This window comes from Papio anubis, chromosome 1 (genome assembly GCF_008728515.1).
Source record: "Papio anubis isolate 15944 chromosome 1, Panubis1.0, whole genome shotgun sequence".
Taxonomy (NCBI): Eukaryota; Metazoa; Chordata; class Mammalia; order Primates; family Cercopithecidae; genus Papio; species Papio anubis.
Genome location: NC_044976.1, coordinates 8,542,813 through 8,558,783, shown reverse-complemented (window position 1 = coordinate 8,558,783; position 15,971 = coordinate 8,542,813). Strand labels below are relative to the sequence as shown.

At 51.7% G+C, this 15,971-nt stretch overlaps 1 protein-coding gene across 1 annotated transcript in view; it reads right to left on the bottom strand.

The window, feature by feature from the left end:
- Nucleotides 1–15,971, bottom strand: part of PIK3CD (phosphatidylinositol-4,5-bisphosphate 3-kinase catalytic subunit delta) — a 60,102-nt gene that overhangs the window by 25,256 nt on the left and 18,875 nt on the right. The window contains 1 exon segment of the mRNA XM_031664256.1: nucleotides 11,404–11,508. The gene's annotated coding sequence lies outside the window, so the exon portion shown is untranslated.

Here is a 15,971-nt window from a genome sequence, read left to right as displayed (position 1 = left end):
GCTTGAACCTGGGAGGCAGAGTTTTTGCAGTGGGACGAGATGGCACCACTGCACTCCAGCCTGGACAGCAAGAGCGAAACTCTGTCTCCAAAAAAAAAAAAAAAAAAAAAAAAAAGAAGGAAAGAAAAGTTCTTTCCTTGGAAGTGGACCTGCCTCTAAGAGTCAAACTCGGATCGATCTCTGTGCTGCCATCTAGAGGCACACAGAGGAGTCACAGGACCACTGGATGGCGGCCCCATCAGGCCCTAAGGCGTCTCTTCAGCCCAGGCATTCCCCAAACCACTCACTGTTCTCCCTATGATACAGTTTTTAGACCCTTTTGCCACAGTGTGATACTCCAAGCTAACAAGATATTCCAGGGCAGCGCTTTGGGAGGCCAAGGTGGGTAGATCACCTGAGGTCAGGAGTTCGAGTCCAGCCTGGCCAACATGGTGAAACCCCATCTCTACTAAAAATACAAAAATTAGCCAGGCGTGGTGGCGGGCGCCTGTAATCCCAGCTACTTGGGAGGCTGAGGCAGGAGAATCACTTGAACCCAGGAGGCAGAAGTCGCAGTGAGCTAAGATCACACCACTGCACTTCAGCCTGGGCAAAAAGAGTGATACTCCATCTCCAAAAAAAAAAAAACCCAAAAAACAAAAACAAGATGCTACAGACAGGGCCTGGCAGGTCGAGCTGCAGAAGAATGTTCTGGGCACCGAGCTCCTATTTGCTTAGCCTGAAAGTATTTCATGCTCCCCCACTCTCACCCCAAGGCAGATTTTTGGTGACCACATCACTGAACTCATTGGCTGCCAGCCCCACAGGGATTTTTCACAGTAAGCCAGGTTCTCCCTGCCTGTACAGGAACATGAATTTCCTGATCTAAATGAAGGAATTCACAATTATCCTTGGTAATTTCATCTTGTGAACATAATTGGCTCTCATATCTTATTGGATTTTTTTTTTTTTTTTTTAAAGACAGAGTCTTGCTCTGTCGCCCAGGCTGGAGTGCAGGGGCGCGATCTCTGCTGGCTGCAACCCCCACTTCCCAGGTTCAAGCGATTCTCCTGCCTCAGCCTCCTGAGTAGCTGGGATTACAGGGGCCTGCCTGGCTAAGTTTTTGTATTTTTAGTAGAGACAGTGTTTTGCCACATTAGCCAGGCTGGTCCTGAACCCTCGACCTCAGGTGATCTGCCCGCCTTGACCTCCCAAAGTGCCAGGAATACAGGCGTGAGCTTTCTTGTTAGCTTTGATTTGATGTTTTGTCTCTGTCACTCAGTCTGAGGTAGATTCATTTATCCCACCAGTATCTATAGAGCCTGATTAAAGTGCCAGAAATTACACGAGGTGCTGGGGATCTCATGGGAAAGGGACTCAAGTCTTCCAGAACTGGCCACTACAGCTGGAGCAGGGGGTGGTGGGCGTGGAGGGGAGGGTGTGGCACGAGCAAGTCGAAGAGTTCAACTGGGCTGGGTTTTGCAGAGCCTTCAGAACAAGGACTGGCACCTACGGCAGCCCGGGAGGATTTTAGGTGAGGGAGTGTGGGATGTGATTTTCATCCACAACTATGCTGCTGGCTGCGGTGTGGAAGGACTGCGGAGAAGCAGGGACGAAGAGGAGTGGGGGGCAGGGGAAGAGACCGGTGCCACCAATGACAGTGGCTTGACCCAGAAGGAGACGGCACTGGAGAGCAACAGAATCCAGACATACTTAGATCAGAGGGACCCCTGGGGGACGGTGCAGGAGGAAGTGAGGATGACAGCCAGGTTTGGGCTTGGGAGATGGGAGTGGTGGTGGGAATTTACTGAGACGTGGAAGGAAGAGATTTCTGGTGGGATAAGAAAGCCGGAGCCGCATTTTAGACCAGATGAATCTCAGCTGCTTAATGAACATCCACATAAAGACTGCCAGGGGCAAACTCCCCAGTCGGAGGGCTGGGGAGAGATCTGTGGAGTCAGCAGGCTACAGTCAGATGTGGAGCCGGGGGGCAGGTGAGATGGCCTAGACACAGAGAAGGAAGCTGGGGTAGCATCATGGAATGAGGGACTGTGACCAATCCCTCCTGACTCATCCAGAATCCTGAGGCATGACTTCCGTGTCCACATCTAAGTCATTCATCAAATATCCAAGGAAACAGGATAAGAACACAATTCCTTCCACCTTCCCACCTCCTGGCCAGCATGATCCACAGAAACAGCTGCGCAAAGCGGAGCCCTCCTGCACGCGGGGTTCTCTCCAAGACACCACGCCACCCTGACAATCTGTCCTGAAATGTTCCCCTTGGTCCTCTTTCTGGAGCCCAAGGTTGAAGAACGGCGTCCCAGCTGTGAACATCTGAGGGATCTGACCTCAGCTACTTGGGAGGCTGAGCCACGAGAATCACCTGAACTGGGGAGGGGGAGGTTGCAATGAGCCAAAATCACGCCACTGCACTCCAGCCTGGGCAACAGAGTGAGACTCTGTCTCAAAAATAAATAAATAAATATTTTAAAATTAAATAAGTTAAAAAGAAAACAAATAGATAAACAAGATGTTTCAGGTAGTAAAAGCACTGGAATATAATAAAAAGTGGCTTGCAGGGAGCGTTTCCTTTGGATGTCGGGTCAGGGAAGGGTCCTCGGGTGAGATCGTTCTGAAGTTGCGTCTCAAGTGAGAGAAGGATCCAGCAAAGAGCCACGAAATAGGGTTCCGGACAGTGGGGACAGAAAGTCCAAAGGCCTGAGCTGGGTGTGGTGGCTCACGCCTATAATCCCAGCACTTTGGGAGGCTGAGGCAGGCAAATCCCTTGAGGCCAGGAGTTCAAGACCAGCCTGGCCCATAAGGTGAAACCCTGTCTCTATTAAAAAACACAAAAAAGTAGCCAGGCATGGTAGCACACACCTGTAATCCCAGCTACTTGGGAGGCTGAGGCAGGAGAATCCTTGAGCCTCAGAGGCAGAGGTTGCAGTGACCCAAGATTGCACCATTGCACTCCAGCCTGGGCAACAAGAGTGAGACTCCGTCTCAAAAAAAAAAAGTACAACAAAGGCCCTGAGGCAGGAGGCAGGTGCCTGAAGTGGGGTGACTGGGAGAGACAATGAGTCTGACCCTGCAGGGCCCTGTAGCCATGGTGAGGAGTCCAGGTTTGGTTATCACTGCAAGGAGAAATCATTGCAGGGTTTTAAGCAGAGGACTGAGGCGGCCTGATTTTATGCTTTACAAAGATGGCTTTGGCTGCTGTGGGAAAATGGAAGGGAGCGAGGCCAGAATGGAAGCAGGAAAGCAATGAGGAGACGTGTGCAGGACCCAGGCAAGAGCTGGCAGGGCTGGGTTGATGAGGGGACGTGCTGGGCTCACATGCCCCAAAATGCCCAAACTCATCCCAGCAGCCTACTCTTTTTTTGGCATGGGACACAGAGAGGGTCTCGTTCTATCGCCCTGGCTGGAGTACAGTGTTACCATCATAGCTCACTGTAGCCTTGACCTCCCCCAAGCTCAAGAGATCCTCCCGCCTCAGCCTCCCAAGTAGCTGGGAATACAGACACAAATCACTGCGCAGAGCTTTATTTATTTATTTATTTTGTAGGGGCAGGGCCTCCCTATGTTGCTCAGGCTGGTCTCAAATTCCTGGGCTTTAGTGATCCTCCTGCGTCGGCCTCTGAAAGTGTTAGGATCACGAGCATGAGCCTGGCCTCCAAAACAAATATTTCTGACCTCTACTGCTGCCATCAGAAAAAAATAAGCCAACTACCCTGAAAAAAAAATGTTATTCCCACCATCTCATCATCATCCTAGTTCACGGCCCACCAGGGAAGCCACAGGCCTGCACCCAGGTGGAGGCCTCAGATACTACACATCAAAATCAAGAGAAAGAAACAGCCACGGTCTCAGACCTGGTAACTTTGGGAATTCGGGGATTATCCTAAAGAAGCAATTCAAAAGGCAAAAAAGCTCTATACACAAAGATATTCATTGTGGTATTATTTGTGAAAGGGATAAGGAAATGTCTAAATAAATGAATTAACTCAATGAAACTGAACGCGGTCTTCAAAATGACACCTGGGCAGACTACACAACACTGCAAATACTCCACACATTGAGTGCACAGACATTTATCATTGTGACATATGCTTGTTGATAAAGCATTTTAGAAAGCATAGAAAGGCCGGCCATGGTGGCTCACACCTGTAATCCCAGCACTTTGGGAGGCCGAGGCAGGTGGATCACCTGAGGTTGGGAGTTCGAGACCAGCCTGACCAACATAACAAAACCCTGTCTCTACTAAAAACACAAAATTAGTCGGGCGTGGTGGCGCATGCCTGTAATCCCAGCTACTTGGGAGGGTGAGGCAGGAGAATCGCTTGAACCTGGGAGGCGGAGGTTACAGTGAGCTGAGATCGTGCCATTGCACACCAGCCTGGGCTATAACAGCGAAACTCCGTCTCAAAAAAAAAAAAAAAAAAAAAAGGCAGCATAGAAAAAATGAAATGTTATGAATGAATATGGATATCATAATAATTTTATTATTTTAATTTTATAGGAAGGTTATGCAAATACATGGTTTTATTTCTTTTTTCTTCTTCTTATTTGAGACAAGGTCTGGCTCTGTTTCCCAGACTGGAGTGCAGTGGTGCAATCTCGGCTCACTCTGCCTTCCAGGCTCAAGCCATCCTCTCATCACAGCTCCCCAAATAGCTGTGACTACAGGTGCATGCCACTACACCCAGCTATTCCTTTGCATTTTTTGTAGAGACAGAGTTTCGCCATGTTGCTCAGGCTGATCTCGAACTCCTGACCTCAAGTGCTCCACCCGCCTCAGTCTCCCAAAGTGCTAGGATTACAGGCGTGAGCCACCATGCTCAGCACTTTTTTTTGTTTTAGAGACAGGGCCTCACTTTGTTGTCTATGCTACAGTACAGTGGTGTGATCATGGCTCACTGCAGCCTTCAACTCCTGAGCTCAAGTGATCCTCTCAGCTCAGCCTCCCCAGTAGCTGGGACTACAGGTGCATACCACCATGCCCAGCTAATTTAAATTTTTTTGTTGTTAAAAAAATAATAATAAAATACACTTTTTGTTGTCTTGAGATGGGTTCTCACTATGTTGCCCAGGCTATTCTCAAACTCCTGGGCTCAAGCAATCTTCCCACGCTGGCCTCCCAAAATCCTGGGATTACAGGCGTGAGCCACCGTGCCTGGCCACAGTACATGATTTTTAAAATTAATTAAAACTAAAACTCTTACAGTAAAAAGTAGCAGTCCTCTGACCTCCATTTCCACATATATACCACACCCAATACATTTCAGTTGCTTCTTTAAGTATTTATCTCTATATTTCCATTTTTTATTTAAAATTTTTGTTTTTATACCTCAGGCAAAATTTAAAAAAAAAATTCACGAAAATAGAGACAAGGTCTTGCTATGTTGCCCTGTCTGGTCTTGAACTCCTGGGCTCAAGTGATCTTCCTGCCTTGGGTTCCAAAGTGTTGGGATTACAGGCGTGAGCCACCCCACCGTCAAATTTTGACTTCTTACCTTAGAAAATTAGTTTGTGCGGCCGGGCGCAGTGGCTCACGCCTGTAATCCCAGCACTTTGGGAGGCCGAGGCGGGTGGATCACCTGAGGTCGGCAGTTCAAGACCAGCCTGACCAACATGGAGAAACCCCGTGTCTACTAAAAACACAAAATTAGCCAGGCATGGTGGCACATGCCTGTAATCCCAGCTACTCGGGAGGCTGAGGCACGAGAATCGCTTGAACCCGGGAGGCTGGAGGTTGCGGTGAGCTGAGATCGCAGCTCACTGCAACCTCCAGCCTGGGCAAAAAAGAGCGAAACTCTGTCTCAAAAAAAAAAAAAGAAAATGAGTTTGTGGGCCAGGCGCTGTGGCTCACGCCTGTAATCCCAGCATTTTGGGAGGCCACAGTGGGTGGATCTCTTGAGCCCAGATATTTGAGACCAGTCTGGGCAACATGGCAAAACCCTATCTCTACAAAAAAGATAAAAAATTAGCTGGGCATGGTGGCATACACACGTAGTCCCAGCTACTCAGGGGCTGAGGCAGGAGGATTGCTTGAGCCTAGGAGGTTGAGGCTGCAGTGAGTCGTGATCGCACCGCTGCACTCCAGTCTGGGTAACAAAGAAAGACCTTATCTCAAAAAAAGAAGTCTTTAATGTACTTTTCATTTGAATGACAATTTCCCTCAGAATTAATTAATTCTCAGAAATTTAAAAGCATTGACCCATTTTCTTGTAGTTTCTTTCTTTCTTTTTTTTTTTTTTTGAGACTGAGTCTCGCTCTGTCACCCGAGCTGGAGAGTGCAGTGGCACACTCTTGGCTCACTGCAGCCTCCACCTCCTGGGTTCAAGTGATTCTACTGCCTCAGCCTCCCAAGTAGCTGGGATTACAGGCACATGCCACCACGCCCAGCTAATTTTTGCATTTTAAGTAGGGACGGGGTTTCACCATGTTGGCCAGGCTGGTCTCCAACTCCTGACCTAGGGGTCCACCCACCTCAGCCTCCCAAAGTGCTGGGATTACAAGCGTGAGCCACCGCACCCAGCCTGTCTTATAGTTTCTACTGCTGCTTTTGAGAAGTCCAAAGCTGGGTGGGGCGCGGAGGCTCACGCCTGTAATCCCAGCACTTTGGGCGGCTGATGTGGGCGGATCACAAGGTCAGAAGATCGAGACCATCCTGGCTAACATGGTGAAACCCCCGTCTCTACTAAAAATACAAAAAATTAGCCGGGCGAGGTGGCGGGCGCCTGTAGTCGCAGCTACTCGGGAGGCTGAGGCAGGAGAATGGCGGGAACCCGGGAGGCGGAGCTTGCAGTGAGCCGAGATGGCGCCACTGCACTCCAGCCTGTGTGACAGAGCGAGACTCCGTCTCAAAAAAAAAAAAAAATAAAGTTGAGTCATCTTGTTCTCTGATCTGTATGTGGCCTTTTTTTGTCTGATGACATTTAGTAACTTCTCTCTTATCTCTGGAGTTTTGAAAGTTCGTGATGATGTCCCATAGTGTGGGCCTTTTATTATTCACGGTATTGGGTACTACTTCCAGACTGTTTAAAAGCAGAAATGCCGGCCGGGCGCGGTGGCTCACGCCTGTAATCCCAGCACTTTGGGAGGCCGAGACGGGCGGATCACGAGGTCAGGAGATCGAGACCATCCTGGCTAACACGGTGAAACCCCGTCTCTACTAAAAAATACAAAAAACTCGCCGATCGAGGTGGCGGGCGCCTGTAGTCCCAGGTACTCAGGAGGCTGAGGCAGGAGAATGGCGTAAACCCGGGAGGCGGAGCTTGCAGTGAGCTGAGATTCGGCCACTGTACTCCAGCCTGGGCGACAGAGCGAGACTCCATCTCAATAAAAAATAAAAATAAAAAAAAGTAGAAATGCCTTCAGTTCTAGAATGGTTTCCTATATACTTTTCCTTCCTCCGTTTCTCTTGCCTTTTTTTCTTGAGTTCCTATGTGGTGCATGTTGGGTCTCCTGGACCGAAGTCAATTTTTTCTATATTTTCTTTCCTATTTTCCATCTCTTAAGTCTTTGTGTTCTACTTTCTGGAAATTGGTTTTTCACTCTTCCAACTCTTCTGTTGAAATTCTCACTTCTGCTATTTTTACTTCTGCTATCTTAATACCTAAGAGCTTATTATTTTATGAATGTGCCTTTTTTTCCCAAACCATGTTTGTGACTTCTCAAATTTTTTTTTTTTTTTCTGTTTGTTTGGGTCTCTGTCTTTCACACTAGAAGCCTCTCTCTGTCTCTCTCTCTCTTTTTTATTTTTTGAGACAGGGTCTCACTCTGTCACCCAGGTTGGAGTGCAGTGATATGATCACGGCTCACTGCAGCCTCAACCTCTCAGGCTCAAGCAATCCTCCCACCTCAGCCTCCCAAGTAGCTGAGACCACAAGCATGTGTCACCATGCCTGGCTAGTTTATTTTATGTAGAGAGAGGATTTCTCTACGTTGCCCAGGATGGTCTCAAACTTCTGGGCTTAAGCAAACCTCCTGCCTCAGCCTCCCGAAGTGCTGGGATTACAGGCATGAGCTACCACGTCTAGCCTGTAAATCTCATTCTATGTGGGATGGCCCTTGGCTGCCCATTCAAATCTAAGGGAAAGGCACTAACCCTGCTTGTACACAGGTAGGGCTAGTTGCTCAGTAGGCTTCAGTGTGAAGTGACAAAGCAGTAAGCTGGCTTTTCTTTATTTTTTGAGACGGAGTCTCACTCTGTCGCCCACGCTGGAGTGCAGTGGCGTGATCTTGGCTCACTGCAACCTCCGCCTCCCAGGTTCAAGCTATTCTCCTGCCTCAGCCTCCTAAGTAGCTGGGATTACAGGCGTGCACCACCACGCCCAGGTAATTTTTGTATTTTTAGTAGAGATGGGGTTTCGCCATGTTGGCCAGGCTGGTCTCAAACTCCGGCCTCAAGTGATCCTCCCCACTCGGCCTCCCAAAGCACTGGGATTACAGGTGTGAGCCACCATGCCTAGCAACAAGCTGGCTTTTCAACAAGGTCCCCCTCAATGTCAATATGTGACAGTTATTTTTTTTGTGAGATCAGTTTGCTCAGACAGAAGTTCTCCAAGGGCCTGCCCAGAGGCTGTATGGAAGCTGTGGTATTCGGGGAGCCACCCAGGAGATGGTCTCCCTGCTCGACACAAACTCCTCTCCTGTCCTCGGCTGGGCTGACCTCTCTGAAACACTGCCTGCCGGAAACCTGCCACCTGCTGGGGTGGGGAAGGGAACCATCTGGCTATGTGGCCTGGGTGGGTGGTCTGTCACCCTACCATGCTCTATCAAGTAATCTTCCTGCTTCCAACCACCTTTTGAAGCACTCCATCCCCAAAGCCCCCATTCCTTTGCCTTTTCCACCTGCTTCCCCCATAGCCCAAGACGTTCGACATTCTCCACTCAGTTTCCCACTCGCCTATCGGTTTCTTGTCCTGCAAAGGTTTTGTTCATATTTGTTCATACCACCCTCCTCAACCATTTACTTTTCTGTTTTTTTTTTTTTTTAATTTACATTTTTTTGGCCGGGTGCGGTGGCTCACACCTGTAATCCCAGCACGTTGGGAGGCCAAGGCGGGCGGATCACGAGGTCAGGCGATCAAGACCATCCTGGCTAACACAGTGAAACCCCGTCTCTACTAAAAATGCAAAAAATTAGCCGGGCGTGGTGGCAGGCGCCTGTAGTCCCAGCTACTCGGGAGGCTGAGGCAGGAGAATGGTGTAAACCCGGGAGGCGGAGCTTGCAGTGAGCCGAGATCACGCCACTGCACTCCAGCCTGGGCGACACAGCGAGACTCCGTCTCAAAAAAAAAAAAAAAAAAAAATTTACATTTTTTCTTATTCCTTTACTTTCATTTTAGTGGGATTTTGAAACAGAGCAGAGAGATAAATATACATTCAATTGTTACGTTTATGTCAAAGTCTATAATAATACTTACTAATAAATAAAAATCAAGTTTTAAAAGGTGCAGACACAGGTTGGGGCACAGTGGCTGACGCCTGTAATCCCAGCGCTTTGGGAGGCTGAGGCAGGTGGATCCCTTGAGGTCAGGAGTTCGAGACGAGCCTGGCCAACATGGTAAAACCATGTCTCTACTAAAAAAAAAAAAAAATTAGCTGGGCATGGTGGCGCACACCTGTAGTCCCAGCTACTTGGGAGGCTGAGGCAGAAGAATTGCTTGAACCCGGGAGGCGCAGGTGGCAGTGAGCCGAAATTGCATCATTGCACTCCAGCCTGGGTGACAGAGCAAGACTCCATCTCACAAAAATGAAATAAAATAATAATAATAAATTAAAGATACAGATAGAATTCTCTCTGAGGGGTTTGGGGGAGGATACTCCAACAAGGAAACAGTGGTTTTCTCTGGTGCAGGGTGGGGTGGCGGTAAGATTATAGACAAGTATGCTTGTATTTTTTGGTATTTTCCAAACTTGACATTAATTTCATATTTTTATAAATAAAAAAGCATGAAGATTAAAAATATTATTAAAAGACATTTTCTGAGACAAAGATCAAGTCAGTATAAATAGATGTATGGAAGAAATTCTAATCCTCCAACAGGGGTCTACATGATCTATGGCTTCTGCTTATGTGCAGAGGAGCGCTGGGGTTCCAAAGAAGCACCGCAGGCCTTCAGAGGTAGGTGGGAGCGGGACAGGATGCTGAGCAGAGGAGTTCTGGGCTAGTTTCTCTTATAGTGGCTCTCTGTTTTGATCTGGTTTATAGGTTAAAATTCTGCTTTACATTTTTATTTTATTTTATTTTATTTTTTTTGAGATGGAGTCTCACTCTATCGCCCGGGCTGGAGTGCAGTGGTGCAGTCTCGGCTCACTGCAACCTCCGCCTCCTGGGTACAAGTGATTCTCCTGCCTCAGCATCCCGAGTAGCTGGGATTACAGGCGCCCAACACTACACCTAGCTAATTTTTTGTATTTTTAGTAGAAACGGGGTTTCACCATGTTGGCCAGGCTGGTCTCGAACTCCTGACCTCGTGATTCGCCCATCTTGGCCTCCCAAAGTGCTGGGATTACAGGTGTGAACCACCGCACCCGGCCTATGTTGTGATTTTTAAAAAGAGATCCACAATCATCAAACAAGTTTGGAAAGTACCAACGAAGATCTAGAGAAAATGAGGCTGAGGTTCAGGAAAAAGCCTTTAAGGACGACACCACACTCTAACCCCTGCCCCTTTCCATCCTGAAATGACAGTATTGGCTCCAGTGGAATTCTGGGTACACACAGAATACATTATGCACCGAAAGAGCTTGCAAGGGGACCGGCAGGTCTCGCAGTCATGGAGCTCACAAGCCAGACCCAGCTATCCCAGGCTCCTAGATGGGTGTATGTACCCAACGTCCGGCCAGTGTCAGTCTCTGGCCTCAGTGTCCCCATTTGCACCATGAAAGGACTGCATTCATCTTCTAAGCTAATGTCCCAGAAACTCCAGAGCATCGTCTTACTGAGACAGTGACTGCCAGCTCTCTGGAGACACAGAATAGTCCCACCTAGGGACTCCTTGAGAAGCAATACAGAATTATAAAACTCCAATCCACTTCCTCCAGAAAACTTTTAGTATTTCTCTCCCCAGTCTGGCCAGCCCAACGTTACCATGGCCAGAGTGAGTCAAATACCAAATGCTGCAGCTTAATAACGGGCTCCAGGACTCCTCAAAGCAAAGCCATTCCTTCTTTTCCCAGGCAGCAGTATCTCTCTCCTGGCACTGGCTGAGGTCTAGTTCACTTCCCCGTTCATTCGCTCCTAGCACCAATCTGGGTCACTCCCTTCCTTTGGGCATGCTAGTCCTATGGAGAAGTCTTCCTTCGGCTGGAGAGTCGGGGAGGATGGGTTTTGTTCACATTCTTAACCTATCTACAAAATAACATCTCCTTTCCCTTCCCCCACGCACTTGGCCCATTCCCCCAACCTACCTCTCTGGAATAGTCCAAGAAAGACCAACAAAGCCCCCTCCGCCTGGCAGATTAAAGATGCTTTAGAATCAATGAGTGTCATCCCGCCCTGGCCCGACTCCTCATCTGTTGGGAAAAAAAGAAAAGAAAGAAAGAAAACTATTTTAACAAGAGAGAATTTCAGAAACCTGTGCATTCTCTTATAGGACGTTAGCTCAAAATCAACTGCCTCATCTCCGTCTCTCCTTTTTGCAAACCAATCACATTCCACTTGATCGGCCTTTCTTGCCATCTGCGTCAATGCCACCCCCAGCTCCCTTTGGTGGTACTGAAACCAACCACAGGAGCATTTCCAGTGCCTGGAGCAGGAATGTGCACTCAGATGACTCAGATCGTTTTTAGAGCTGTTTGTTGGTTTTGTTTGGTTTTTGAAAGCAAAGTAATTGATCTGAGCCAAGCCTGGGTTCGAGTTCCATTCGATGGGTGCAAAAAGCAGGTTGGTGAACTTGAAATCTTTATTCCCCATGTGGATCTGTTTTCAAGGCCCAGGTCTAAAGGAAAATCCATCCCCTATTGGGCTGGAGATAAAAAGGAAGAGTGTGAGGGGAGAGGCCGCCCACTCCTTGCATCTGTGGTGCTTCTTCCCCCACCTCAGCCGCTCCGGGAAATAATAGAACCCCAAAGAGGGAAAAAAAGACACTAGAGCACCAGCCCAGTCTAAAGACCCAACCTCTTCTCCCAACCCCAGGCCCTGGGCATAGCTACCTCCACAGCTGGGAGACTTCAGCCCAGAGCCCACTAGGTGGGCTTAGGTTTAGCACAAAACCAAAACCACCGGCTTCTCCAAGAGTCAAACAGCAGAGCCCTAGGAACCCGCTGGAAAAGGCAGTTGCAGGAACACATTTCCCAAGGATCAAGCTGGAGTCCTCCCTGCGGCCTCCATCCCTGTAAAAATACTCCAGGGACCCTGCTGCGGGAGCCCAGGCATGTGGGCTCGGATGCTACCTTCCCTCAACATCCAGGAGAGAGTGGCAAGCACTTCGCAAGGCACTGCCACCAAACAGGAGGTCAGCACCAAAGGCTAAGGAAGAAATCCCTTCCATTGCTGACCAATTAAGAGACTGGCTAATACCCATTACCACGACAAATTATAGCAGCTCTGGCACAGGGTAATGAGACATGATCATAAGGAAAGCCCTTTCAAAACAGGAAAAGACAAAGCAGAGGGAGCCGAGAAGGAAGAGAAGGAGAGAATTCGTCCTCAGGAATTCGGGTCAGGAAATAAGGAGCCAGGACAAAATCCACAAGAGGGCGGCCAGGGAGAAAGCGCTCCCCTGGGGAGGAAGCCGCAGGACCTCAGGATCCGGGTCTGCCACCCTCTAGCCACCCCCGCCCCGGGTTCAAGGGCACAGCTCAGGAGGGACAGAGCGCAGGAGGCTTGGTCCCGAATCGGGGGCAGGGGGAGGGGAGGACGCGCACAGCCACTGCTGGGTCCCCGACAAGTAAACAGCCTGCCCCGAACAGGCGCGTCCTCGTGCGAAGCCCGCTGGAGGCCCCACGGATCCCATCAAGGGCAGCAGCCGAGAAACCTGGGATTCCCGACCCCCGGGGGGCACAAAAGGAAGCAACCAGATTAGGAGAGGAGAGCGTCGCGCGGCCCACAGCTGAGAATCCCACCGTGAGCGCAACCCCCTGCCTCGGCCCCCCAGCCCCCACGGCCCCGGACCCCTGATCGCCTCCACCGACCCTGCCCACCCCGCCCCAGGCGGACAAAGCCCGGGGCTGGGCGGGGTGGGACGCCCGGCGTGGCTGGGGGCGGGGCACGGGGACCCCGCAGACGCCCGCACAGGTGGGCTCCGTACCGGGTGTCGGTGCCGGGGGCGGGGCCCGATCTCCCTGGAGACAGTTGCCCAGGGGACACAGCGGGCGGGTCCCGGAGTGACGGGAGGACGCCAGCCTCCGGGCAGCGGCGCAGGGCCGGCGGGGGCCGGAGGGCAGGCCCGCCGCGCGAGGTGCAGGCGAGTGGGGCTCGGCGGAGGGGCGCGGCCCGGGGCGGGGCCGGGACTACGGGCAGGCGGGGCGGGACGCCGGCTGGGGGCGGGGCATCCCCGGGGCTGGGGCGGGGCCGGGGCCGGCCGCGGCGCGGGCACCGTCGGCAAATTCTCACACCCCCAGCCGGGAGAAGCGCCGGAGCGCACACGGGAGGCGGAGAGCGGAGTGGACGCTGCAAATCCTCCCCGAACCCCGCTGTTCTAGCCCGGAGGCCCACGACGCTGCCAGGCGGGGCCCTTGGGGTTCGCGCCCTGATCCCCAGAGCAGCCGCGGGACCCCGACGGCGCGCGCACGCTGGCTCTGGCCTAGGTCTCGCCTTACAACCAATAAATAGAAAGCGCCACCTGCAAAGCAAGGGAGGGCTGGTCGTCCACCAAACTGCTTTCCGCTCCCCGCTTTGCAAGGCATCCGCAGAAAGGGCGGGGTACTGGACCCAGGTCACAGAACCGGAGCCAGGCTCACCCGAGTAATTGGCCAGCCCGGGCTCTGGGCTCAAATCCAGCCTGATGGCTGTTCCCCAGCTGATGGGCCTTTCCATCGGGCGTTCCCTTATATATGAGATTTAGAAAATAAATGAGTGTACCCAGGACTTTCACTAATGCATCTACCCATTACAACAGGCGGTGTGCGTGCAGTAGCAACGCCGAGACAACCCTTGCCCCGCACTTAAAAAAAACCTCTGGGCGCTCCAGTGTTTTTGTTTTTGAGACAGGGTCTTGCTCTGTTGCCCTGGCTGTGGTGCAGTGGTGCGATCATAGCTCACTACAGTCTCTACCTCTCTGGCTCAATCGATCCTCCCATCCCAGCCTCCCGTGTAGCTGGGGCCACAAGTGCGCACCACCTCACCTAGCTAATTTTAAAAATTTTTTTGTATAGGTGGGGGTCTAACCATGTTGCCTACGCTGGTCTCAAACTCCTGGGCTCAAGCTATCCTACCGTGTCAGCCTCCCAAAGTGCTCGACCTGGCGCTCCAGTTTTTATCCAGGCATCTACACTGTAAGGTAGATGTTGTTCTCCCTTGGTTGTGAGTGGGGAAGCCGAAGCTCAGCGCGCAGGGACTCTTACCCTCATGCACTCACACAGACACAGTCTGCACAGCCTCTTGGGCCGAGCTAGCCCTGGCACCAGTTTGGTTTGGTGCTGAACCTATACCCTTCTTGCTCTGCAAGGGCCCATCTCCCCTTAGAATATTCTTTTGGGTCCACAGCCCAAGACTTAAACCTTTGCCATGGGGAACGCAGAGGAGGAAGCGGAGTGCGAGCACCAGAATCTACCCTGGCATGTCCTGCGGAGTGGGAGAAAGTGGTCTGAAGAACACTCCTCGGTGGTCCTAATTGCTGCACGTGAGGTCAAGGCAGGGCCCGCCCATCCCAGGCAGATGAGCCCCAGGAGTCTTCCTCGTGCCTGCGAAGACGGCAAGGAGAAAACACGGCCGGCCGGAAGCCCCCCGAGAATCTCGAAGAAGCCCGGAATGAAAGGACCAGGCGGCTGGGACCCGGAACTCCCCAGTCAGGGCGCGCGCAGCCCAGGCCTGACGCTTCCCTCCGCCCTCGGCGGCCTCTACGTCCTCCCAGCACCCGGCAGCCCTGCCAGGGGTCCCGGATGCCCAGAGCACCCCAAGGAGGAGAGAGAAGAGGGGGGGCCAGGGTGGGAGGGGACACCCCTCTTCCCTGGCCGTCCCTAGAAGTCACACACAGACATTCACTCAAAAAGACAAGCTTGCATGCAGATGCTCACACACAGACACAGGCGCAATCATGTAAACGGACACACAGAGACCACTGACGCTCGTGCTCATACACACGCTCTCGCTCTTCACACCCTGCACCAGGCGGGCACTCACCTGCCTCGCACTCCCCTGCTGGCGCCGCAGATCCTGGGACAGGACGGAGCCCGGGCCGGGGGGGGGGGGGCTTGGAGACCGCCCCCGGCCCCGCCCCCCACGCTCTCCCACCTCTCCCTCCCTCCTCCAGTCCTCCGCCTGCGGGAGGGGAGCGGTGCAGCAGACATCCGAGGGCAGCTGAGAACCCCTGACCCAACTGGCGGGTGAGTCAGGCCCCCTGCAGGCCACCCCGGACCCCCCAGGCCGGGGGATTTCCCCAAGATGAGCCATCAGCCACCGGAAGTCACGCCGGACCTTGGACGGGCAGACAGAGGCTGGGAGGAGTTCTGGGTGCAGAGCCCCAAACCTGGTAAGTACAATGATCCCGGGGCTAGGACGCCAAAGAGATTTTCCAAAGGGCAAATGCGCTTCAGAGGTTCCTCCACCCCTATTCGCCACGTGTGGGAGCCCTCCTCCCCAGCGGCCCCATCCTGCAATCGTCCTCTGGCGTGAAAACTTCCCTTTATCTTCACCATGGGTGGAGTGAAAGTCAAGCTCAAACACAAGGTCCCCATCAGCAATGGAACCCAATGATTCGCTGGGGGTTCAAATTGGGAATGTCAGGCACGGGTGTCTCTGAAGCCCAGAGAAAAATCCAAGAGTCTTTGAAATGGCAAAAGCCCCCAAAAGTCACTTTCCTGTATTGCCATGATGA